The following is a 26,266-nucleotide window of genomic DNA, read 5'->3' as shown; positions in this document are numbered from 1 at the left end:
CCTGGTAACGTAGGACAGAAATCCTAGAATGAAGCTGGGACTCGGCATCAAGGAATTGAGAAATCTTCTCGACAGATCATTTTTTAGAACATGTGCATCACTCCAGAAAAAGAAACAAAAAGAAAAAACTCAATCATCCCATTCCCCTTACCCTTCCCTCTCACTGACCCCTAGTATTTCCATGTACTCAATTTATTTTAACCCTTACCCACTCCCCATTATTTATGTATTTTTTTATCCATATACTTTTACTCATCTGTCCATACCTTGGACAAAAGAAGTATCAGACACAAAGCTTTCACAAGCACACAGTCACATTGTTAAAATTATATCTTTATACAGTCGTCTTCAAGAATCAAGGCCTACCAGAACGCAGCTCAACATTTCAGGCACTTTCCCCAAGCCACTCCAATACACCAGAAACTAAAAAGGGATATATATATAATGCATAAGGACAACCTCTCAATTCTACTTGAAATCTCTCAGCCACTGAAACTATATCTTATCTCATTTCTTTTCCCCCTTTTGGTCAAGAAGGCTTTCTCAATCCCCTGATGCTAGGTCCCAACTCATCCCACTATTTCCATCCCATGCTGCCAGGGAGATTTATACCCCTGGGAGTCATGTTCCATGTAACGGGTAGAGCAGTGAGTTCACCTGCCAAATTGGCTTAGAGAGAGAGGCCACATCCGAAAAACAACAAAAGCAGTTCTCTAGGGGTAACTCTTGGGCCTAATTTTAAGTAGTCTTAGCCTGTCCTTTGCAGAAATAAGCTTCACAGGGCTTAGTCCAAGACTGAGGGCTTAGCCTATTGACTTGGTTGTCCCCATTTCTACAAGAATATCAGAAATTCTCCAAATGGGGAAGTTGACTATTTGCTCCCCTCTCCCCTATCCCCCAAGAGGACTTTGCAAATATTTCTTTATTCACTACCCAAATTACTTTGGGATATATTGGGCTATCACACTAACCTGGTCAAAATAACAAGATTTCAGACCCTAAAGGGCACTGTAACCATTTTTTTCTTCCCACTACAAGTTAACCTTCTCAACTGGCCTAGCTCGTGTACCATCAGGGGTTCTGTGGACATACATGAAAACGGCTTTAGGGCATTCATGCAGTAACGCTGCCATCTGCTATCCCCTGAAAGTACAGCTAAAAGTTTTTATGCATGTAACTCTAATAATGTTTTCCTAGACAAACACAGTTGCGAGGTTGTAAGTCTATCAAGCAAGACAATTACTGTTTGTTCGAATGCTACTTATGCAGAGGAAAATAAATGTCTATCCAAGCCTCTCAACAAGTAAGGCTATCAGAGAAAAATTAGTATCTTTGCTGTTATCTCACAGCAAAGCAATTCACCCATTCAAATACTTACAAAACACTTCAAGGCTCTGTATTCAAGCTTCAGACTGCAAACGAGCAGAATAACTTGAATTTATTAATTGCAAAAGGTTTACAGCTCCGAGTTTATACCTATTTCTAACATATTTCTCTTCAGCAATCTTTACAGCACAACTAATCTACTAAGGTCAAAGGAAAAATTAACATCAAAGTACTACTAACTTCTCGGCCTGCGGTTTGCATCTCCTTTAAAACTTACGGTAGCAGTAAAGAAACATTCTGCACAGGATGTTAACAGTTTTCACAACAATACCTTGAAATCACTACAGGGGAATAAAAGGGAAGAGGCTAAAAAAGGCTTTTAGTCCGACACCCTATATGAGACAGGTGAAGTTTGAAAATGCACAACCTCAGATAATTCCCAAAGTGGCCATGCTCTGACAGGCCTCCCATGCATCCTACAAGCCCGACAGATATCAGCAGCCAAGCCAGGGTCCAGTCCATGTTCTCCCCCAATGCCCACCACCATCATCACCTCCCACTGGGCACCAAGGTAGGCAACTGGCCAATGACAGTCAAATCTAAAGCTAGTCCATGACCTAAAACAACAGCACCCACAGATGGTGACTGTTTTGTAGGAAATCCTCTACTTACCACAAAAGAGAACTGATTACACTAAGTCAGTATCTAGGGTGATTCTGAAAATGTTTAGAGTCCATGAAATTCAAAAGGAAGGGAGAAGGTGGGAAATGGCAGAACAGGAAATGCCACTAATCAGTCCCCTCACAAAACAACTATTGAAATGGCAAGAACTGTCTAAATCAACTATTTTGAAAGTCTGGGGTCTAGTGGAATACTGTACAGCATCAAGGGAAGAGCTGGAGGAAGAGGCTGGTAAAGTACAGTACTCCGTAACAAGATTCCAGCTCTGAGGGCAGTCATTGTTCCAATCAACCTCAGGAAAAAGCAGCAGAGAAGCCTGAAAAAGGCAATCCCTACTTTTTTTTCTCTTTTCTTTTTCTCTTTCTATTTCCTGTTCAGGAGCAGAAACAGATTGGAAATGTGATAAACCGATGGCTTCAGCCGTCAATAACAACAAAGGAAATATACAGCAATCCCAGAGGAGTGGGAGAACTTGATTTTCAAAGTCACAAAAACATTAGTACACAGTTAACAAAAAATTACAAAACCTCGAAGAAACAGAATAGTATGGCGAATTCACAATAAATAAAGAATTTGCCAGAAACTATCCATGAGGAAGCTCATACTCTGAACTATTAGTCAATGACTTTAAATCAATTGTCTCAGCTACAGTCAATGAGCTAAAGGAATGTGTACACAAAGAAGTAAAGGGTATTAGGAAAAGGCTCACCAAACAAAATACAGACATAAATTATTAAAAGAAGGAACCAAACAAATTTTCAAGCTGTAAAATAATTAAAATGAAAAGCTCATTAGACAAATTCAACAGCAGATTTGAGCTAGCAAAAAAAAAGGATTGGTGAACTTCAAGACAACAGAAAATATCAAGAACAAATAATAAAAAGAAAAAATAATGAAGAAAAATGAACAGAGCCAGAGAGACCTGTGGTGCACCATTAAGCACATAAACACAGGTTTTATTAGAATCAGAAGTTGAGAGAGAAAAAGAAAGGAACAGAAGAAATAATGGCCAAAAATTTTCCCAATATGATGAAAGACAGGAAAATACAGATCCAGGAAGCTCAAGCAGGGAAGCCTCTAATAGACCCACACCAAAATACATTATAGCAAAACTATCAAAATCCAAACACAAAGAGGGGATTTAAAAAGCAACAAGAGAAGCAAACTGTTGCACACAAGGGATTCCAATAAGATTAGTAATGATTTCTCATCAGAAACCATGGGGGCCACAAGACAGTGGGATGCCATATTTAGAGTTCTTAAAAGAAAAAACAAGCCAACCAAGAAATCTGTATCCAGCAAAATTATCTTTCAAAAAATGAAGGATGCCGATCGTTCTCTTTGTCTGCTGTTTAAACAAGAGCAATGGATGACTGAAGAAGAAATGTAAAGGAGGTGCTCTCCAGTTTCTTCTCCAGGACACCTACTAGGGGAGTAGAAACGATACAGAAAGCGCCCAAAGCCACAACAGAGATAAAAAAGACAGCGTACCCCATCCAGGAACGGCTGGCTGGCTGAGAGAAGCAGCTCGGGTGAGATCGCCGAGGCGCGCGGGCCTTACCGGGCGGGGTGGCAAGCGGCCGGAGTTACTCCCTTCCCCCTTCCCGGGCCGGCTGGGAGAATTGGAGAGGTGGTCCCCTGAAACCAAGGCGACTGGCGCCCACACCACGCGTAGCCCCCGGACCAACTGAGAGAATTGGATCGGAAACCCCCAGGCCGCGGAGAACGGTGACGGGTGGGGGGGGCCCCTTCCAAACCAGTGACTCCCGGGGAACGTGCACTCTCTCGGGCGGGCCGCTGCCGCTGGTGCCCTCCCGCCACGCTTGTCGCCCAGGGCCGACTAGGAAATTCGGACGGGCACTTTCCCTGGCTGCGGCGACCAGCAACCCTCCCTGCGTTCGGACCCCGGGCCGGCTCAAGCCGCTTCAGCTAGCAAACCCCCAAGACGGCAAGAGTTTTCCAAAGTTTAAGGTCCCACAGCACCTTTTACTGGTGGGACCCGCAGACAAACGTGTGCCACGAGTGCCACCTACTGGGCAGGATAAGAAAAACAGAACCCAGAGATTTCACAGAAAAATATTACAACCTTGCTGGGTCCAACACCAAGAGAAATCTGAATAAATGCCCAGACGTCAGCAGCAAAAGATAACTGTCCACGCTCAAAAGATTGAGAATATGGCTCAGTCAAAGAAACAAACCAATAGCTCAAATGAGACACAAGAGCTGAGACAACTAATGCTGAATACACGAACAGAAATGGAAAACCTCTTCAAAAATGAAATCGATAAATTGAGGGAGGACATGAAGAGGACATGGGCTGAACATAAAGAAGAAATAGAAAAACTGGAAAAACAAATCACAGAACTTATGGAAGTGAAGGATAAAGTAGCAAACATAGAAAAAATAATGGATAGCTACAATGATAGATTTAAAGAGACAGAAGATAGAATTAGTGAATTGGAGGATGGAACATCTGAATTCCAAAAAGAAACAGAAACTATAGGGAAAAGAATGGAAAAATTTGAACAGGGTATCAGGGAACTCAAGGACAATATGAACCGCACAAATATACGTGTTGTGGGTGTCCCAGAAGGAGAAGAGAAAGGAAAAGGAGGAGAAAAACTAATGGAAGAAATTATCACTGAAAATTTCCCAACTCTTATGAAAGACCTAAAATTACAGATCCAAGAAGTGCAGCGCACCCCAAAGAGATTAGACCCAAATAGGCGTTCTCCAAGACACTTACTAGTTAGAATGTCAGAGGTCAAAGAGAAAGAGAAGATCTTGAAAGCAGCAAGAGAAAAACAATCCATTACATACAAGGGAAACCCAATAAGACTTTGTGTAGATTTCTCAGCAGAAACCATGGAAGCTAGAAGACAGTGGGATGATATATTTAAAATACTAAAAGAGAAAAACTGCCAACCAAGACTCCTATATCCAGCAAAATTATCCTTCAAAAATGAGGGAGAAATTAAAATATTCTCAGGCAAAAAGTCACTGAAAGAATTTGTGACCAAGAGACCAGCTCTGCAAGAAATACTAAAGGGAGCACTAGAGTCAGATACAAAAAGACAGAAGAGAGAGATATGGAAAAGAGTGTAGAAAGAAGGAAAATCAGATATGATATATACAATACAAAAGGCAAATTGTTAGAGGAAAATATTACCCAAACAGTAATAACACTAAATGTCAATGGACTGAATTCCCCAATCAAAAGACATAGATTGGCAGAATGGATTAAAAAACAGGATCCTTCTATATGCTGTCTACAGGAAACACATCTTAGACCCAAAGATAAACATAGGTTGAAAGTGAAAGGTTGGGAAAAGATATTTCATGCAAATAACAACCAGAAAAGAGCAGGAGTGGCTATACTAATATCCAACAAATTAGACTTCAAATGTAAAACAGTTAAAAGAGACAAAGAAGGACACTATATACTAATAAAAGGAACAATTAAACAAGAAGACATAACAATCATAAATATTTATGCACCGAATCAGAATGCCCCAAAATACGTGAGGAATATACTGCAAACACTGAAAAGGGAAATAGACTCATATACCATAATAGTTGGAGACTTCAACTCACCACTCTCATCAAGGGACAGAACATCTAGACAGAGGATCAACAAAGAAATAGAGAATCTGAATATTACTATAAATGAACTAGACTTAATAGACATTTATAGGACATTACATCCCACAACAGCAGGATACACATTTTTTTCAAGTGCTCATGGATCATTCTCAAAGATAGACCATATGTTGGGTCACAAAGCAAGTCTTAACAAATTTAAAAAGATTGAAATCTTACACAACACTTTCTCGGACCATAAAGGAATGATGTTGGAAATCAATAATAGGCAGAGTGCCAGAAAATTCACAAATACGTGGAGGCTCAACAACACACTCCTAAACAACGACTGGGTCAAAGAAGAAATTGCAAGAGAAATTGGCAAATACCTCGAGGCGAATGAAAATGAAAACACAACATATCAAAACTTATGGGACGCAGCAAAGGCAGTGCTAAGAGGGAAATTTATTGCTCTAAATGCCTATATCAGAAAAGAAGAAAAGGCAAAAATTCAGGAATTAACTATCCATTCGGAAGAACTGGAGAAAGAACAGCAAGCTAACCCCAAAGCAAGCAAAAGGAAAGAAATAACAAAGATTAGAGCACAAATAAATGAAATTGAAAACATGAAAACAATAGAGAAAATCAATAAGGCCAGAAGTTGGTTCTATGAGAAAATCAATAAGATTGATGGGCCCTTAGCAAGATTGACAAAAAGAAGAAGAGAGAGGATGCAAATAAATAAGATCAGAAATGGAAGAGGAGACATAACTACTGACCTCACAGAAATAAAGGAGGTAATAACAGGATACTATGAACAACTTTACGCTAATAAATACAACAATTTAGAGGAAATGGACGGGTTCCTGGAAAGACATGAACAACCAACTTTCACTCAAGAAGACATAGATGACCTCAACAAACCAATCACAAGTAAAGAAATTGAATTAGTCATTCAAAAGCTTCCTAAAAAGAAAAGTCCAGGACCAGATGGCTTCACATGTAAATTCTACCAAACGTTCCAGAAAGAATTAGTACCAATTCTCTTCAAACTCTTCAAAAAAATCGAAGTGGAGGGAAAACTACCTAATTCATTCTATGAAGCCAACATCACCCTCATACCAAAACCAGGCAAAGATATTACAAAAAAAGAAAACTACAGACCAATCTCTCTAATGAATACAGATGCAAAAATCCTCAATAAAATTCTAGCAAATCGTATCCAACAACACATTAAAAGAATTATACATCATGACCAAGTAGGATTCATCCCAGGTATGCAAGGATGGTTCAACATAAGAAAATCAATTAATGTAATACATCATATCAACAAATCAAAGCAGAAAAATCACATGATCATCTCAATTGATGCAGAGAAGGCATTCGACAAGATTCAACATCCTTTCCTGTTGAAAACACTTCAAAAGATAGGAATACAAGGGAACTTCCTTAAAATGATAGAGGGAATATATGAAAAACCCACAGCTAATATCATCCTCAATGGGGAAAAATTGAAAACTTTCCCCCTAAGATCAGGAACAAGACAAGGATGTCCACTATCACCACTATTATTCAACATTGTGTTGGAGGTTCTAGCCAGAGCAATTAGACAAGAAAAAGAAATACAAGGCATCAAAATTGGAAAGGAAGAAGTAAAACTATCACTGTTTGCAGACGATATGATACTATACGTCGAAAACCCGGAAAAATCCACAACAAAACTACTAGAGCTAATAAATGAGTACAGCAAAGTAGCAGGCTACAAGATCAACATTCAAAAATCTGTAGCTTTTCTATACACTAGTAATGAACAAGCTGAGGGGGAAATCAAGAAACGAATCCAATTACAATTGCAACTAAAAGAATAAAATACCTAGGAATAAATTTAACTAAAGAGACAAAAAACCTATATAAAGAAAACTACAAAAAACTGCTAAAAGAAATCACAGAAGACCTAAATAGATGGAAGGGCATACCGTGTTCATGGATTGGAAGACTAAATATAGTTAAGATGTCAATCCTACCTAAATTGATTTACAGATTCAATGCAATACCAATCAAAATCCCAACAACTTATTTTTCAGAAATAGAAAAACCAATAAGCAAATTTATCTGGAAGGGCAGGGTGCCCCGAATTGCTAAAAACATCTTGAGGAAAAAAAACGAAGCTGGAGGTCTCGCGCTGCCTGATTTTAAGGCATATTATGAAGCCACAGTGGTCAAAACAGCATGGTATTGGCATAAAGATAGATATATCGACCAATGGAATCGAATAGAGTGCTCAGATATAGACCCTCTCATCTATGGACATTTGATCTTTGATAAGGCAGTCAAGCCAACTCACCTGGGACAGAGCAGTCTCTTCAATAAATGGTGCCTAGAGAACTGGATATCCATATGCAAAAGAATGAAAGAAGACCCATCTCTCACACCCTATACAAAAGTTAACTCAAAATGGATCAAAGATCTAAACATTAGGTCTAAGACCATAAAACAGTTAGAGGAAAATTTTGGGAGATATCTTATGGATCTTACAACTGGAGGCGGTTTTATGGACCTTAAACCTAAAGCAAGAGCACTGAAGAAGGAAATAAATAAATGGGAACTCCTCAAAATTAAACACTTTTGTGCATCAAAGAACTTCATCAAGAAAGTAGAAAGACAGCCTTCACAATGGGAGACAATATTTGGAAATGATATATCAGATAAAGGTCTAGTATCCAGAATTTATAAAGAGATTGTTCATCTCAACAACAAAAAGACAGCCAACCCAATTACAAAATGGGAAAAAGACTTGAACAGACACCTCTCAGAAGAGGAAATACGGATGGCCAAGAGGCACATGAAGAGATGCTCAATGTCCCTGGCCATTAGAGAAATGCAAATCAAAACCACAATGAGATATCATCTCACACCCACCAGAATGGCCATTATCAACAAAACAGAAAATGACAAGTGCTGGAGAGGATGCGGAGAAAGAGGCACACTTATCCACTGTTGGTGGGAATGTCAAAGGGTGCAACCACTGTGGAAGGTAGTTTGGCGGTTCCTCAAAAAGCTGAATATAGAATTGCCATATGACCCAGCAATACCATTGCTAGGTATCTACTCAAAGGACTTAAGGGCAAAGACACAAACGGACATTTGCACACCAATGTTTATAGCAGCATTATTTACAATTGCAAAGAGATGGAAACAGCCAAAATCTCCATCAACAGAAGAGTGGCTAAACAAACTGTGGTATATACATACGATGGAATATTATGCAGCTTTAAGACAAGATAAACTTATGAACCATGTAATAACATGGATGGACCTAGAGAATATTATGCTGAGTGAATCCAGCCAAAAACTAAAGGACAAATACTGTATGGTCCCACTGATGTGAACGGACATTCGAGAATAAACTTGAAATATGTCATTGGTAACAGAGTTCAGCAGGAGTTAGAAACAGGGTAAGACAATGGGTAATTGAAGCTGAAGGGATACAGACTGTGCAACAGGACTAGATACAAAAACTCAAAAATGGACAGCACAATAATACCTAATTGTAAAGTAATCATGTTAAAACACTGAATGAAGCTGCATCTGAGCTATAGGTTTTTGTTTTATTTTGTTTTGTTTTGTTTTGATTTTACTATTATTACTTTTATTTTTTTCTCTATATTAACATTCTATATCTTTTTTGGTTATGTTGCTAGTTCTTCTAAACCAATGCAAATGTACTAAGAAATGATGATCATGCATCTATGTGATGATGTTAAGAATTAATGATTGCATGTGTAGAATGGTATGATCTCTAAATGTTGGGTTAATTTCTTTTTTTCCGTTAATTAAAAAAAAAAAAAAAAAGAAGGGATAATTGGAGATGAAGGGATACAGACTGTACAACGGGACTGGATATAAAAACTCAAAAATGGACAGCACAATACTACCCAATTGTAATGCAATTATGTTAAAACACTGAATGAAGCTGCATGTGAGGTATAGGTTTTTTGTTTTTGTTGTTTTTATTTTTTTTTCTTTCTATTATTGTTTTAATTCTTATTCTGTTGTCTTTTTATTTCTTTTTCTAAATCGATGCAAATGTACTAAGAAATGATGAATATGCAACTATGTGATGTTATTAAGAATTATTGATTGTACATGTAGATTGGAATGATTTCTAATTGTTTTGTTAATTCTTTTTTTAATTAATAAAAAAAAAAATGTCAAAAAAAAAAAAAATGAAGGATGCCAACAAACTAGAAAACATGGAGAAAATGGATAAATTTCTTGAAATATTCAGATTACCTAATCCGAGGGCAAGAAGAAGTAAATAGTTATACAATAATAGTTGTAGGCTTTAAAACATCACTTTCAATAACTGACAGAACATCTAAACAGAAGATCAATAAGTAAGTGGAAAACCAGAACAACACTATTAACCAATTAGACCTAAAGGATATATATAAAACATTCCACCCAAGAAGAGCAGAACACACATTCTTCTCAAGTGCACAAGGAAAACCTTCTAGGATAGACTACATTTTAAGATATAAATCAAATATTGATAAATTTAAAAATGTTGAAATCATACAATGTTATCTTTGTAGACAACAATGGAATAAAGCTAGAAATCAGTAACAGAAGGAACTCTTGAAAATTTACAAATATGTGGCATGTAGTGAGGTGGTGCTTGGAGGGAAATTTATAGCTATTAAGGCCTATATTATAAGAGAAGAAAGATTACAGATCAATAACCTAACTTCACAACTAAGGAAATTAGAACAAGAAGACCAAACTAGGGTGGGCCACGGTGGCTCAGCAGGCAAGAATACTTGCCTGCCATGCCAAGAATACTTGCCTGCCATGCCAGAAGACCCGGGTTCGGTTCCCGGTGCCTGCCCATGTTAAAAAAAAAAAAAAAAACCCAAACTAAACCCAATTTACTAGAATAAAGGAAACAGTACAGATTAGAGCAAAGATAAGTGAAATAAAGAGTAGTAAAACAACAAAGAAAACCAACAAAACTAAAATTTTTTTTGAATCAACTAATAATACTGACAAACCTTTAGTCAGATTGACAACGAAAAAGAAGGACACAGATAGCTATAAAGAAAAGGCATTTGACAAAATCCAACATTTTTCATGATAATAACACACAGAAAACCAGGAAGAGAAGGGATTTTCTCAACATATTTAAGAGGTCCCTGCCTGTATGGTAAGAAAAGAAATAAAAGGAGGAAAAAAGCACCGTTACTTCCAGATATGACTGTATACACAGAAAATCTAAAAGGATTAAGACAGAAGTAATACTTTAGAAAGGTTGACAAGTACAAAAATTAATTATATTTCCTTTTACCAACTTTTTAAAATTTCTAAGGTGACACTTATGATAGCACCTCAAAGACTCATCAAGTACTGTCCCTGCCCCTTGGAAACACGGCCAGCATGGGCAACATACACCATAGTGCTGGGGAAGAGAACAGTCTCCACACACACATGGGCAGCGTGGGTCAACGGTGCCAGGACTGAGAACATGGCTGGCAGAAGGAGACTGGTTACATAAAGGAGAAGCAGAAAAATAAGTAAATACATTAAAGATAACATAGTCACAATTCTCAGTAGGATAAAAGAGGTAAAAATACAATCAGGGGAAAAAGGAGAAAGGCTAGAATAAACTCCAAGGTATTGGACTGGAATTGGGAAGAGTCAGTGTGAACTCACGGTTTTTAACAGATAGGTTAAAATGATATACATATTTATATTATTTCCTAGCTCTGTCTACTACGAGAATCTAGTATCCAAATTTTAATTTACAAATACCACTGCCCATCAAAAGAATGAATATTGTATGTGCTCAATGATATGAAAGAATTGGAATAAGCAAACTCACAGAGTCAGAGTCTAGAATATAGGCTACGGGGGACAGAGCAAGGGTAGAAAATAGGGAGATGAGGCTTAAAAGATACAGAGTTTCTATTTGGAAGGAAGGAAAAGTATTGGTAATGGGTGGTGGCAATGACAGCACAACAGTGTGAATATCATTAACAGCACTGAATTATATTTGGAATGTGGTTAAAAGGGTAAATTTCAGGGGTATATAGTTATTAGAAAACAAATTCTTAAAACTCCATGGAACTGTACAACACAGTGAACCCTAAGTTAAATCACAGACTATAGTTAATAGTACATTTATAAAACTGTACTTTCATCAACTATAACAAATGCTCCACACCAATGTAATAATAAGGTGGTATATGGGAATCCTATATTTTATGCACGATTGTTCTGTAAACCCAAAAATTCTCTAAAAAAATAAATAATTTTTTAAAATAATAAATAAATATAATTTTACAAAGAGAATATGAAACAGGATTCTATGAATCCCAAAGAGATGTCATAGAAAAACATACTTCTAAACTAAGCATCCTTCCAAACTGCTGACACTTCTTCCAAGAACAGCAACATTTACTGCTGATAGATTTCTTTCCAGCCATCAGAATTTTTCATAAAACAGAAAGAAAAGAAAGATTATAATGAAACATTACCCCAAAGCCATACCCATGGCTTTATACACACACATGCTTCTAAATAAAATATACCTAAAACATATCAAGAAAATACTGGAATAGATTAATAGGGGCAAATGTCCCCATTAATGCCCTTCTATATCAGTACCATTCACTTCACCAGCCAACTAACACAAACATGTTGAACATGAGTAGTAAAAGGAAAAATTCCAGAAAGAGAAAATGGAGTAAACAGCCTGGAACTGTGGAGCCGGACCACCTAGAGTTGAATCCCAACTCCATCTTTTAATAACCTGTTACTAGAAGTCACAACTTTTGTAGAATTTCTATTCTCTTCTGTGAAAGAGAGCCCTCATAATTTGCTGAGAATATTAAAATTCTCTAATGTGAAGCCCTAACGCTTTAAAATGAGATATAATCTAATGAAGACATGAATATCATAATACACAAAACACATGGAAATGTAATGCAAAAAAAATTAACATTTCTGGGTAAAATTAAACAGAATTTATCAACAGTTTTTCAGAGGACTTACTAATTTATAACAACCCAAACAGAAGAAAACTCAATGCGAAACTTAAATAAAGCTTAATTGCTGAATTTACGGCAAGCGTTAAACTCCACTAGATCCTGCTCATCAAGCTCCATGAAACAATTCTGAACACTACAATTTATCAAATCATACATTCCAAAAGTCACAAGCTAATCAAGACATATTCACGTAAAACTAAAACAAAAATCAAGTCTTGGACTTTCAGGAAGATGGCAGAATAAGACAGGTTGAGTTCACCCCTGGTCCTTGGAATGAGAGAAGGGAAAGAGAAAAAAAAGACCAGGACAAAGGGGAAAAATTGAGGTGAAGAGAAGGAGGAGAATTAGCTCGGGCATGACCACACCAGGGTCAAATGGTGGCGTGCAGGGAAGTGCAGGTCCAAAGGAACGGACAGATCATCCCTCCACTCCAGCCCGCACCCGCAGATAGGTGAGAAATCTCTCCACAGTCGAGAGCACCCAGCAGCCTGCTGCAACCACCTGAGCTCCCCCCCACCAACCGCTGCTGCCCCGGGACCACCAACAGCCAACCCACATACCACTGCCTTCTTGTCTACATGCTGCCTGTTGAGCAGTCTTTTCTGTGTTTTCTCTTGTATGTACTGAACCTCTTTTCTCTTGCAGCTTTCAGGACTTTCTCTTTCACTTCAACATTTGACAACCTAGTTAATATGTGTCTTGGAGCAGGCCTATCTGTGCTGACTATATTTGGGGTTCACCGGCTCTCTCTGATTTGCATGTTTATGTCTCTTATAATAGTAGGGAAGTCTGCCCTCATCATCTCTTCAACTAATCTTAGCCCACTACTCTTTTCCTTCTGGGACACCGATGATTCCTCTATTTGTGTTCTTCATGTTGTCAATAACTTCCCTGAAATCCCATTTCTTTCTTTCCATCTTTTTTGCCATTTCTTCATTTGTGCACTTAAGTTAAATTGCCTTGCCTTCAAGCTCACTTACTCTTCTTCTGCCTCTTCAAATCTATTGTCTCTAACTATATGTGTGTGTGTGTGTGTATACATATTATTTTCATCTCTCCCAATAATTTCTTATTTTTAATATCTTTATTGACAAATCTTCACACACATACAGTCCATCCATAGTATACAATCAATGGCTCACAGCATCATTACATAGTTGTATATATATCACCATGATCATTTTCAGAACATATGCGTGACTTAGAAAAAGAAATAAAAAGAAAAAAGAAAAAACTTACACATCCTATACCCCTTACCTCTCACTGACCACTAGTATTTCAATCTACCCAGTTTCTTATCCTTCATCCCATTATTATTTATTTGCTTTATATCCTTATTTTTTATTCATCTGTACAAACCCTGGATAGAAGCAGTATCAGACACAAGGTTTTCACAATCACATGATCACACTGTAAAAGTTATATAGTTAAAAAGTCTTCAAGACTGTATTTTAGGAGACTTGAGCAATTTGGGCAGAGAATAAAAGTATTTCTAAAGTCCCCTTTGGGGACTGGGGAGAAAGGTGGAATCATTCAACTTCCCCTTTTAGGGAATTCCTGATACCCAAGCAGTGGGGACCACCAATTCAATAGGCTGAGTCCTTGATCTTGGGGTTTGTCCCTAAGAAGCTTATTTCTGCAAAGGAGAAGCTAAGCCTAATTATAATTGTACCTAAGAGACACACCCAGAGAACTTCTTTTGTTGCTCAGATATGGCCTCTTTAACTTGGCAGGTGACCTCACTGCCAAGAGACAGAAACAGCCCAAATGTCCATCAATGGAGAAGAGGTTAAACAAGCTGTGATATAGACATATGATGGAATATTACACAGCTGTAAGATAGAATAAACTCATGAAGCATGTTGCGACATGGGTGAACCTTAAGGATCCTGTGCTGAGTGAAATTAGCCAGAAACAAAAGGACAAATCCTGTATGGGCTCACTAATATGAACTCGCATTAATGAGTGAACTGTGAGAATTAAAGTTAAGAACACAGGTTATCAGGAGATAGCAAGAGGGTGGAGATTGGGCACTTGATGCTAAAGGAATTAGATTGTGCAATAGGATTGACTGTAACAATTCAGAAATGGACAGCACAATACTACCTGATGGTAGTACAATAATATAAGTACGCTCGATGAAGCTGAACGTGAGCAGAGCTGAGGGAGAAGGGCTGGTGGAACATACGAAAGCAGAAGGAAACACAGAAGATAAGGACTGGGGCAGTGTAATTTAGGAATGCCTACAGTAGACATGATGGTTATTAAAGGTACAAATACAAAAATGTTTTCCAATGAGGGAGAACAAATGTATTATAAGGTGTTGAAAATGGACAGTATACAGGAAAAAGTACAAGGACTGCAAGCTAGCCTCTTTAGTTAATAATAACATTATAATGTGCTTCCACTGAATGTAACAAAGGCATTAAGCAAAAACTAAACGTCAACAATGGGGGGCATGGTGGATGGTTATGATTCTATGCAGAAGAAAAGGCAATGTCTTCATATAGGTTATGGTGCTGAAGACATCTATTTACTTTAGTTGGATTGTATGATGTGCGAATAAAATTGTTTAAAAATGAACTGAGGGATACAGAATTATACTCGGCTTAGCGAGGTATGGGATTTGGTTCATCCTCCAGAACACTTATAAAATAACCATGAACAGTACAGAACAACTGCTGGGGCCATGTCAGTGACTGGACACACAGCGTACCCCAGTCTGGACCAGCTGGACCAGCTGCAAGCCCCCCCAGAACCGTGAGTTCCCCAAGCCACGGAGGCAGGGGACCCTCTCCAGCAAGCCTTCCCAGAGGGGAAAGGAAATGGGCGTTACCAGCAGCAGGAGCTGAGTGCAACCAAGCTCCAATTGTGGAATTAATTCACCTATTCTAACTACTAAAAATAGGCCCCAGCTCAGGTGAACCTGGTCACAGCGGAGGTTGCTGATTTTTGCCCTGGCACCGAGGGGGCAGGGATGATGGAAAAAGAAGAAAAAAAAAAAAAAAAGAAACAAAGGTTTTTGTGGCTGTGTTTCTAAGGAGGCTTGGCTGTCCTTGGAAACAGAGCTAGGGCTTCTCAGGCTGCAACTGCCCCAGGCATAGGCAGAAACAAGCTTCTTTGAGAGCTTGTCTAGAGCCTGTGCCTTCCCCAGGAGAGGGTTGAGGTCCAACTCAGGTGGAATTCCTCCCTCAAGGAATTCAGACACCAGGACTTGGAAACTTGAAGCCATTAAAGCCAGCGGACAACCTCTCCTCTGTCTCTACTAGACCCCTAGCAGGGAGAGTCTGCCAAAGTTAAAGGTACCGCAACATCTTATGCGGGTGGGACCTGCAGGCAGAGAAGCACCACATACTGGGCAGGATAAGAAAAAAGAGTCCAGAGACTTCACAAGAAAGTCTTTCAACCTGCTGGGTCTCACCCTCAGGGAAAACTGACACAGGTGACTCTTTCCTCCTGACAGGAGGCCAGTTTGGTCTGGGAAAATCTGGCTGGGGTATATAATACCTAAGTAGACTGTCCTAAGGTGGGGGGGGAGAAGGGGGGGAGGCACCATACAGGCAGGGCAAGAAACAAGAAAAAAAGAGCTGAAAACTTCTGCTCTGTTAAACAAAACCTACGCTAGTGGTCCAGAATAAGCTGAACTGAATGTGAAAGAACAGATAAACAACAAAGTCATCCAGAAAGAAAAGCCTAGATAAAAGAAGTGAAAACAATCTCCAGAATAAACTAATTAACCTAACTAAATGCCTAGATGCCAGTAAAAAATAACAAGTCACTCTAGGAAAACTGAAGATATGGCCCAGTCAAAGGAACATACCAACAATTCAAATAAGATACAGGAGTTGAAACAACTAATTCAAAATGTTCGAACAGACATGGAAAACCTCATCAAAAATCAAATCAATAAATTGAGGGAGGATATAAAGAAGGCAAGGAATGAATAAAAAGAAGAAATCGAAAGTCTGAAAAAAACCAATCAGAACTTACGGGAATGAAAGGCAAGGTAGAAGAGATGAAGAAAACAATGGAAACCTACAATGTCAGATTTCAAGAGGCAGAAGATAGGATGAGTGAACTGGATTGTCCACTGGATGGATGGAAAAGCAATCCATCACATATAAGGGAAGCCAAATAAGATCATGCATAGATTTCTCAGCAGAAACCATGGAGGCGAGAAGACAGAGGGATGATATATTTAAATTACTAAAAGAGAAAACCTGCCAACCAACAATTCTATAATCAGCAAAACTGTCCTTCAAAAATGAGGTGGAAATTAAAACATTTTCAGACAAAAAATCACAGAGAGCATTTGTGACCAACAGACCAGCTCTGCAAGAAATACCAAAGGGGGCACTAGAGGCACATACAAAAAGACAAGAAAGAGAGGTGTGGACAAGACTGTAGAAATGAAGACTATCAGTAAAGGTAAAAAGAAGAAAAATTAGATATGATATATAAAATTCAAAAGGCAAAATGGTAGAAGAAAGTACTGCCCATACAGTAATAACACTAAATGTTAATGGATTAAACTCCCCAATCAAAAAACATAGACTAGCAGAATGGATTAAAAAACAGGACCCATCTATGCACTATCTACAGGAAACACATCTCAGATGCAAGGATAAACATAGGTTGAAAGTGAAAGGTTGGGAAAAGATACTTCATGCAAATAACAATCAGAAAAGAGCAGGAGTAGCTATACCAATATCCAAAAAAATAAGACTTCAAATGCAAAACAGTTAAAAGAGACAGAGAAGGACACTATGTATTAATAAAAGGAACAATTCAACAAGAAGACATAACAATCATAAATATTTATGCACCCAGCCAGAATGCTCCAAAATACATGAGGCAGACACTGAAAAGAGAAATAGACACATCTACCATAATAGTTGGAGACTTCAATTCCACACTCTCATCAACGTATAGACCATCTAGACAGAGGATCAATAAAGAAACAGAGAATATGAATAATACAATAAATGAGCAAGATTTAACAGACAGTTATAGAACATTAAACCCCACAACAGCAGGATATACCTTTTTCTCAAGTGCTCATGGATCATTCTCAAGGATAGACCATATGCTGGGTTACAAAGTAAATCTCAATAAATTTAAAAAGATTGAAATCATACAAAATACTTTCTCAGATCATAAAGGAATGAATTTGGAAATCAATAATAGGCAGAGTGCCAGAAAATTCACAAATATATGGAGACTCAACAACACACTCTTAAACAACCAGTGGGTCAAAGAAGAAATTACAAGAGAAATCAGTAAATATCTTGAGGCAAATGAAAATGAAAGCATAACATATCAAAACTTGTGGGATGCAGCAAAGGCAGTGCTAAGAGGGAAATTTATTGCCCTAAATGCCTATATAAAAAAGGACAAAAATCGAGGAATTAACTGTCCACTTGGAAGAACTAGAGAAAGAATAGCAAACTATTCTTTCCACAGCAAGCAAAAGGAAAGAAATAATGAAGATTAGAGCAGAAATAAATGAAATTGAGCACATGAAAACGACTGAGAAAATCAACAAAACCAGAAGCTGGTTCTATGAGAAAATCAGTAAGACTGAGGGACACTTAGCAAAATTGACAAAAAGAAGAAGAGAGAGGAAGCAAATAAATAAGATCAGAAATGGAAGAGGAGACATAAACACTGACCCCACAGAAATAAAGGAGTAATCACAGGATAGTATGAACAAATTTATGCTAATAAATACAACAATGTAGATGAAATGGGCAACTTTCTAGAAAGACATGAACAACCAACATTGCCTCGAGAAGAAATAGACGACCTCAACAAACCAATCACAAGCAAAGAAACTGAATCACTCATTAAGAAGCTCCCCCAAAAGAAAAGTCCAGGAACAGATGGCTTTACATGTGAATTCTACTAAACATTCCAGAAAGAATTAGTATCAATCCTGCTCAAACTCTTCAAACAAACTGAACAGGAGGGAAAGCTACCTAACTCATTCTATGAAGCCAACATCACCCTCATACCAAAGCCAGACAAAGATATTACAAAAAAAGAAAACTAGAGACCAATCTCTCTAATGAATATAGATGCAAAAATCCTCAACAAAATTCTAGCAAATAGAATCCAGTAACACATTAAAAGAATTATACACCACGACCAAGTAGGATTCATCCCAGGTAAGCAAGGATGGTTCAACATAAGAAAATCAATTAATGTAATACACCATATCAACAAATCAAAACAGAAAAATCACATGATCATCTCAATTGATGCAGAAAAGGTATTTGACAAAATTCAACATCCTTTCCTTTTGAAAACACTTCAAAGGATAGGAATAGAAGGAAACTTCCTTAAAATGATAAAGGAAATATATGAAAAATCCACAGCTAACATCATCCTCATGGGGGAAAAACTGAAAACTTTCCCCCTAAGATCAGGAACAAGACAAAGATGTCCACTATCACCACTGTTATTCAACATTGTGTTGGAAGTTCTGGCCAGAGCAATTAGATAAGAAAAAGAAATACAAGGCATCAAGAAGAAGTAAAACTCTCACTGTTTGCAGATGATATGATACTATATGTCAAAAACCCTGAAAAATCCACAGCAAAACTACTAGAGCTAAGAAATGAGTACAGCAAAGTGGCAGGTTACAAGATCAACACTCAAAAATCTGTAGTGCTTCTATACACTAGTGATGAACAATCTGAATGGGAAATCAAGAAAAAATTTCATTTACAATTGCAACCAAAAGAATGAAATATTTAGGAATAAATTTAACTAAAGAGATAAAAGACCTATACAAAGAAAACTACAAGAAATTGTTAAAAGAAATCACAGAAGACCTAAATAGATGGGAGGGCATACCATGTTCATGAATTGGAAGACTAATTATAGTTAAGATGTCAATTCTACCTAAATTGATTTACAGATTCAATTTAATACCAATGAAAATCCCAAAAACTGACTTTTCAGAAATAAAAAAACCAATAACCAAATTTATCTAGAATAGCTAAAAGCATCCTAAGAAAAAAAAATGACATCGGCGGTCTCACACTACCTAACTTTAAGGCGTAGTATGAAGCTACAATGGTCAAAACAGCATGGTACTGGCATCAAGATAGATATACTGACCAAAGGAATCAAATAGAGTGTTCTGATATAGACCCTCTCATCTATGGACATTGATCTTTGATAAGGCAGTCAAGCCAACTCACCTGGGACAGAACAGTCTCTTCAATAAATGGTGCCTAAAGAACTGGATATCCACATGCAAAAGAATGAAAGAGGATCCATATCTCATCCCCTATATAAAAACTAACTCAAAATGGATCAAAGACTTAAACATTAGATCTAAGACCATAAAAGTGTTAGAATAAAATGTAGGGAAATATCTTGTAAATCTTATACTTGGAGGCAGTTTTCTAGACCTTACACCCAAAGCAAGAGCATTAAAGAAAGAAAGAAAGAAAGAAATAGGAACTCCTCAAAATTAAACACTTTTGTGCATCAAAGAACTTCATCAGGAAAGTAAAAAGACAGCCTACACAATGGGAGACAATATTTGGAAACGACATATCAGATAAAGGTCTAGTATCCAGAATTTATAAAGAGATTGTTCAACTTAACTACAAAAAGACAGCTAATCCAATTATAAAATGGGCAAAAGACTTGAACAGACACTCCTCAGAAGAGGAAATACAAATGGCCACAAGGCACATGAAGAGATGCTCAACTTTCCTGGCCATCAGAGAAATACAAATCAAAACCACAATGAGATATCATCTCACACCCACCAGAATGGCCATTATCAATAAAACAGAAAATGACAAGTGCTGGAGAGGATGTGGCAATAGAGGCACACTTATCCACTGCTGGTGGGAATGTCAAATGGTGCAACCGCTGTAGAAGGCAGTTCAGCGGTTCCTCAAAAAGCTGAATATAGAACTGCAATATGACCCGGCAATACCATTGCTAGGTATCTACTCAAAGGACATGAGGGCAAGGACACAGCAGACATTTGCACACCAATGTTTATAGCAGCATTATTTACAACTGCCAAGAGATGGAAACAGCCAAAATGTCCATCAACAGATGAGTGGCTAAACATACTGTGGTATATACATACAATGGAATATTATGCAGCTGTAAGACAGAATAAAGTTATGAAGTATGTAACAACATGGATGGACCTTGAGGACATTATGCTGAGTGAGATTAGCCAAAAACAAAAGGATAAATACTGTATGGTCTCACTGATATGAACTGACATTAGTGAATAAACTTGGAATATTTTGTTAGTAACTGAGACCATCGGGAAATAGAAATAGGGTAAGATATTGGGTAATAGGAACTGAAGGGATACAGATTGTGCAACAGGACTAAATATAAAAACTCAGAAATGGACAGCACAGTACTACCTAACTGTAATGTAATTATGTTAAAACACTGAATGAAGCTGAATGTGAGAATGATAGAGGGAAGAGGGCTGGGGGCATAAATGAAATAAGAAAGAAAGATAGAAGATAAGGATTGAGATGGTATAATCTAAGAATGCCTAGAGTGTACAATGATAGTGATTAAATGCACAAATTTTAAAATTGTTTTTATGTGGGGAAGAACAAAGGAATGTCATTACTACAGGGTGCTGAAAATAGATGGTAATTAATATTTTAAAATTTCAACTTATGTGTGAGACTAAAGCAAAAAATGTTTATTTAGTACAAAACCTGTATTTTGACTAGTTCATTTCCTAATGTAACTTATGTAGACAGCTTGGTTGAACACCGTAAGTACATGGAACCTTGGGTAGGACATAAGATTTTGTTGGTTTGTCCAGAGTGATGCCCCGATGAATTCCAGAGTGATTTGATCAGTGAGTGGCCAGAGTGATTTGATCAGTGAGTGGCCAGAGTGATTTGATCAGTGAGTGGAAAAGCATTTGCAAAGTCCCCCCTGGAGAATGGTGAGAACAGGGAGAAAATCAACTTACCCAAAATTCTTGATATTCTCACAGGCAGTGTGGACAACCAAAGCTATAGGCTGAGCCCCCAGTCTTGGGGTTTGTTCATACGAAACTTAACCCCACAAAGGATAGGTCAAGCCTACTTAAAATTTAGGCCCAAGAGTCACCCCCAAGAGAGTCTCTTTTGTTGCTCAGATGTGGCCCCTCTCTCCAGATAACACAACAAGCAAACTCACCACCCTCCCCCTCTCTGCGTGGTACATGACTCCCAGGGGTGTGGACCTTCCTGGCAACATGGGACAGAAATCATAAAATGAGCTGTGACTCAGTATCAAGGGATTGAGAAAAATCCTAGAATGACCTAAGACTCAGCATCAAGGGACTGAGAAAACCTCTCGAGCAAAAGGGGGAAGAGTGAAATGAGACAAAGCGTCAATGGCTGAGAGATTCCAAACAGAGTTGAGAGGTTATCCTGGAGGTTATTCTTACACATTAAGTAGACATCACCTTGTTATTCAAGATGTAGTGGAGAGGCTGGAGGGAACTGCCTGAAAATGTAGAGCTGTGTTCCCGTAGCCATGTCTCTTGAGGATGACTGAATAATGATATAGCTTTCACAATGTGACTGTGTGATTATGAAAACCTTGCGTCTGATACTCCTCTTATCTACCTTAAAACAGACGAGTAGAACATATGGAATAAAAATAATAGGGGGAACAAATGTTAAAATAAATTTAGCTTGAAATGCTAGTGATCAATGAAAGGGAGGGGTAAGGGGTATGGTATGTATAATCTTTCTTTTTCTGTTTTCATTTTATTTCTTTTTCTGTTGTCTTTTTATTTCTTTTTCTGAATTGATGCAAATGTTCTAAGAAATGATCATGAGGATGAATATGCAACTATGTGATAATATTGTGAATTACCGATTATATGTGTAGAACGGAATGATCATATGTTAAGAATGTTTTTGTTTGTTTGTTAAATTTTTTTTTAATTAATAAATTTTTAAAAATAAAAAAAAAGAACACCTAGGGCTTTATCTGAGAGTCTATAAAAATTTCACTCGCTAAGTATACTTTTGAGAACCCTAATACTTTCAGATAAATTCTGAAACCCAGACTGGCCAACCTCTCCAAGAGTATCAACCAGATTCATCCCCCAATTCAATTCCCACATTGCTGGCACTCCTTTGCAACATGAAAAAGTTTGAAGGGGCATAGCCCAAATATCCCTAAAGATTGGGAGAAGGATCAAAGGAGAAGGAGGAGTTAGAGAAGACTGGATTTAACAAGTGAGTATGACTGCTGAATTGTTACAGTGATGTCTGTTTAGTCTCCAGTGTCTTGGAGCAGCTAGGAGGAAAAACCTGAAATTGTGGAACTGTAACCCATACCAAATTTTGAAATATGTTCCTCAACTGCTTGTTAAAATGTACTTTAATATTGCTTTTTTGTATATATGTTATATCTCACATACAAAATGTTTAAAAGTCAAGTCACATGTAAGATTTATGAAAGCTGAAACCATATATTTCAAAATCCAATTCATTTCCATATTCAAAATTTTCTTGTAAATAAATAATGTAATAAAGAAATAATACCAGAGAAGAGGCCTAGTCATTATATCTCCATAATCTGTAGCAGTAACTTAGCACATAGTATAGACTGAACATTTGCTGAATGAAAGATTGAGAACTACATATCTCAATCTACACTTTAGGTGCCGACAGGCCATTGTGGCTCAGCAGGCAGAGTTCTCGCCTGCCATGCTAGAGACCCGGGTTCAATTCCTCGTGCCTGCCCATGCAAAACACAAAAAAAACTTGAGGAGTCTGAGACTCCTGGAGTCCAGAATGGGAATGAGGCCTTGTAATTCTCTGTGGCTTAGTGTAGTGCTAGGATACATCTTAGACTATGGTGGGCTGATCATTAAAATGTAGTGGTATAAAGCAAAAACATATTTTAAAAGTAATGGTACAGTCCCTTGAGTAAATGAAGGGGGAATATAATGGAACCATAAAACTCTCCTATCTGGGAAACCCCCGGTATCCTCCCAATCATTGGGGATTCCCAGGAAAAATAGCCCAAGCTCTGGATTTTGAAGCTTGCTCTTATGAAACTTATTTCTGTAGGGGAGAAGCTAAGACTACCCATAATGAGGCCTATGAGTTGCTTCCAAGAAGCCACTTTGTTGCTCAGATGTGGCCTCTCTCTAAGCCCAACTCTGTAAGGAAAATCGCTGTCCTCCCTGCTACATGGGACATGACATCCAGGGTGGAAGTCTCCCTGACAATCTGGAGCATGACTCCGGGGATGAGTCTGACCCTGGCACTGTGAGATCAACAACGCCTTCTGGACCAAAAGGGGAAAAAGAAATATAATAAAATAAGGCATCACTGGCCAAGAGAGATCAAATGGAGTCAAGAGGCTGCTCTGGAGGCAACCCTTACGCAAGGTCCACTTAGATGGTACTGTCATGGTTCGCTAAACTCCAATCAACATCACTGCTGATGTCTCTTAAAAACACCAAGAGCTCAAACTGAGACTCTATAAATGTTTTATGAACTAGGTTGGCCTTCATGAACATAATTCCCTGAGGCTCCTAGGTCAGATAAATCCTGAAACCCAGAGGGCCCAACCTCACCAAAATTATCAGCTGATTACATCCCCTATCCTTCAGTGTGGACACCCCCTCTCAACATGAAAAAGTCAGAACTGGAATTTCCCACAGGTCCTTAGAGAATAGGAGAAGGATTAAAGGAGGAGGAGGAGCTAGGTATAACAGAGAAAATGGGATTTAACAAACGAGTACAGCTGCTCAACCACTACATTAATATTTCTTCTAGCCTACAGTGTTTTGGAGCAGCTAGAAGGGAAAATCTGAGATGGTGGAACAGTAGCCCATGACAAACTCTGGCTGGGCTCTGTCCTATAACTACTTGCTGAAGTGTGCTTTGAAAATCATTACTTTTTTCTTTCTTTGCTTTCTTATATATATTATACAAATTAAAAAGTTTGAAAAAAAAAAAAACAAACTTTAGGTGCCTGGTCAAAGCTGTACTTAACAGCTAAGTTTGTAACTTTAAGCACTTGCATTATTTTAAGAGAAAAGAATAAAATAAACATACTGTACAAGATTAGAGACAAATTCAAAATAGCCCTAAAGAAAACAGAAACAATTTATTAATAAATATGAAAACAGAAGTTAGGGAATTAAAAAAAAAAAAAGTGGAATTGCCAAACCATAAAAAGGAGTTAAAACATAGCAAGTCTAAACAGCAGGAAAATACTGAAAGTAAAGGGGAAAAAATGGATTAAAAAAAAGAGCAAAAATATTATCTAAGCACCAAGCCTAGGAATGAACATCAAGTACAATATATTTGAAAGAAAGATAATTGAATGAGAAATTTTTTTTTATTTTTTAAATTAAATGACTGGTTAACATTATTAGCTCAGGAAGAAATACTAAGCCTAGACTAATGGCCCTGAAGAAATTGAAAAAAATTACCAAGGAACTACCCTTTTAAATAGCTCTAGGCTTAGTTTAATGGGTAATGCAATGCTTTTTAAGGAACAGCATATTCTCAAGGGTTAACAATATGCTTTCTACATGGGGCTGAAGATTAAATGCTCTATCACCAAAAAGATTTTAGAATTATGAGTAGCATAATATAATAATGGACATTTACTGACGGTCCCCTAATGTTAGTCCTATTCTTAGCATTTCAACTACACTCAAACTATACATACAGTGCAAAGCCATAGTCTTTGGATTAATTTATAGCACTGTTCCACTAAGTATGAATGTTCTGGAGTCAGTTTATTTTGGAAATAGACTCCTGGCTTTCTCAATGGACGCAACCAGCCCTTCATGAATACCTGCTATAACAAATAACTAAAAAATTTAAATGACCTCATCAGACCTTTACAAAATACATAAAATCAAAATAGAGTCTACCTCTAACTATGCATTATATTTTTTGACATTACATATTGACATGAGTCTGTCATACTCAAAAGAAGCCCATCAGTTCACGAGACACTGTTTACATGGCAAGAAAACCACACAGCTGAAATGGACTAGGTGTGGAGGCCCAGGACCTTCAAGGCATCCTCCACGCAAACCTGTGCCTCAGCACAGCTAAGTCAGGTGGCAATTTGTTATATCAAAAATAGTGATGCAAGCAGTGTGGACAACCAAAGCTATAGGCTGAGCCCCCAGTCTTGGGGTTTGTTCACACGAAACTAAACCCCACAAAAGATAGGTCAAGTCTACTTAAAATTTAGGCCTAAGAGTCACCCCCAAGAGAGCCTCTTTTGTTGCTCAGATGTGGCCTCTCTCTCCAGTCAATATGATGAGCAGTCTCACCACCCTCCCCCTCTCTGCGTGGGACATGACTCCCAGGGGTATGGACCTTCCTGGCAACGTGGGACAAAGATCCTGGAATGAGCTGAGACTCAGCATCAAAGGACTGAGAAAAACCCTAGCATGAGCTGAGAATTAACATCAAGAGACTGAGAGAACCTTCTCGACCAAAAGGGGGAAGAGTAAAATGAGGCAAAGTGTCAATGGCTGAGAGATTCCAAACAGAGTCAAGAGGTTATCCTGGAGGTTATTCTTATGCATTAAGTAGATATCACCTTGTGGTTCAAGATGTAGTGGAGAGGCTGGAGGGAAT

General features: G+C 37.9%; 1 protein-coding gene across 7 annotated transcripts in view; it reads right to left on the bottom strand.

Annotated features, from left to right (window-relative positions):
- Positions 1-26,266, bottom strand: part of FAM193A (family with sequence similarity 193 member A) — a 251,275-nt gene that overhangs the window by 174,476 nt on the left and 50,533 nt on the right. Inside the window, exon 1 of one of the 7 annotated variants that reach the window (XM_077136251.1) lies at positions 1,379-3,507. The exons of the other annotated variants lie outside the window; for them this stretch is intronic. The gene's annotated coding sequence lies outside the window, so the exon portion shown is untranslated. Of the gene's footprint in view, positions 1-1,378; positions 3,508-26,266 lie in introns of those variants that run through there. 7 annotated transcript variants of the gene reach the window in all.

Source organism: Tamandua tetradactyla, chromosome 19 (assembly GCF_023851605.1).
Source record: "Tamandua tetradactyla isolate mTamTet1 chromosome 19, mTamTet1.pri, whole genome shotgun sequence".
NCBI lineage: Eukaryota > Metazoa > Chordata > Mammalia > Pilosa > Myrmecophagidae > Tamandua > Tamandua tetradactyla.
The sequence above is the reverse complement of the archived record's forward strand: the minus strand, read 5'-3'. Positions and strand labels throughout refer to the sequence as shown.